This window comes from Mustelus asterias, chromosome 9 (assembly GCF_964213995.1).
Source record: "Mustelus asterias chromosome 9, sMusAst1.hap1.1, whole genome shotgun sequence".
NCBI classification, from domain to species: Eukaryota; Metazoa; Chordata; class Chondrichthyes; order Carcharhiniformes; family Triakidae; genus Mustelus; species Mustelus asterias.
In genome coordinates, this window is record NC_135809.1 from 4715741 (window position 1) to 4717718 (window position 1978).

The following is a 1978-nucleotide window of genomic DNA, read 5'->3' on the forward strand; positions in this document are numbered from 1 at the left end:
GTGTGTGTGTGTGTACACAGAGAGACTCTGAATCCCCAGGGCAGTGTGTGTGTGTGTGTACACAGAGAGACTCTGAATCCCCAGGGCAGTGTGTGTGTGGACACAGAGTGACTCTGAATCCCCCAGGGCAGTGTGTGTGTACACAGAGAGACTCTGAATCCCCCAGGGCAGTGTGTGTGTGTACACAGAGAGACTCTGAATCCCCCAGGGCAGTGTGTGTGTGGACACAGAGAGACTCTGAATCCCCCAGGGCAGTGTGTGTGTGGACACAGAGAGACTCTGAATCCCCCAGGGCAGTGTTGTGTGGACACAGAGAGACTCTGAATCCCCCAGGGCAGTGTGTGTGTGGACACAGAGAGACTCTGAATCCCCCAGGGCAGTGTGTGTGTGGACACAGAGAGACTCTGAATCCCCAGGGCAGTGTGTGTGTGGACACAGAGAGACTCTGAATCCCCCAGGGCAGTGTGTGTGTGGACACAGAGAGACTCTGAATCCCCCAGGGCTGTGTGTGTGTGGACACAGAGAGACTCTGAATCCCCCAGGGCTGTGTGTGTGTGTGTACACAGAGAGACTCTGAATCCACAGGCAGTGTGTGTGTGTACACAGAGTGACTCTGAATCCCCCAGGGCTGTGTGTGTGTGTGGACACAGAGAGACTCTGAATCCCCCAGGGCAGTGTGTGTGTGTACACAGAGTGACTCTGAATCCCCAGGGCAGTGTGTGTGTGGACAGGGTGGAATCTGGAATTCTCATGAATGACCAAGCCCCGCCCTCTCCCCCCGGCCCCGCCCCCGGAAGCCGCGGCAGGGTCGCGATTGGTTGTTTCAAATGGCGCTGCCCCCGGGGTGAATGGCGGTTTCCCATTGAGAAAAATCCCCAGAAACCGGAGACCCAACCGGGAGCCCGGGATCCCCAACCCGGATAGAGAGCGAGCCCGGACCGCCCGGGACAGGGACAGGGAGACCCGGGATAGAGCCCGACCGGGACACGGAGCCTGGGATAGAGACACCCAACCCGTGGCAGGAGAGGCGGAGCGCCCGGGAGACCGGACAGAGCCCGGAGCGCCCGCCCGCGGGAGCAGCAGCAACCGGGACAGCGGCGCAGCCGGGAGCGGAACCACAGGTAACAGAGAGAGAGAGAGTGTGAAATAGAGAGAGAGAGAGAGAGTGTGAAATAGAGAGAGAGAGAGAGAGAGTGTGAAATAGAGAGAGAGAGAGAGAGAGAGTGTGAAATAGAGAGAGAGAGAGAGAGTGTGTGAAATAGAGAGAGAGAGAGAGAGAGTGTGAAATAGAGAGAGAGAGAGAGAGAGAGTGTGAAATAGAGAGAGAGAGAGAGAGTGTGAAATAGAGAGAGAGAGAGAGAGAGTGTGAAATAAGAGAGAGAGAGAGAGAGTGTGAAATAGAGAGAGAGAGAGAGAGAGTGTGAAATAGAGAGAGAGAGAGAGAGAGTGAAATAGAGAGGAGAGAGAGAGTGTGAAATAGAGAGAGAGAGAGAGTGTGAAATAGAGAGAGAGAGAGAGAGAGTGTGAAATAGAGAGAGAGAGTGTGAAATAGAGAGAGAGAGAGTGAAATGAGAGAGAGAGAGAGTGTGGAAATAGAGAGAGAGAGAGAGTGTGAGAATAGAGAGAGAGAGAGTGTGAAATAGAGGAGAGAGAGAGTGTGAAATAGAGAGAGAGAGAGTGTGAAATAGAGAGAGAGAGAGAGTGTGAAATAGAGAGAGAGAGAAGTGTGAAAAAGAGAGAGAGAGAGAGAAGGGAGAGGAGGTGTGTGAAATAGAGAGAGAGAGAGAGTGTGTAGAGAGAGAGAGAGAGAGTGAAATAGAGAGAGTGTGAAATAGAGAGAGAGTGTGAAATAGAGAGAGTGTGGGTAAATTAGAGTGGAGAGTGTGGGTGAAATAGAGAGAGTGTGAAATAGAGAGAGTGTGAAATAGAGAGAGTGAAATGGGTATTTGAGGAGATGGTGGAATATAGAGAGAGTGTG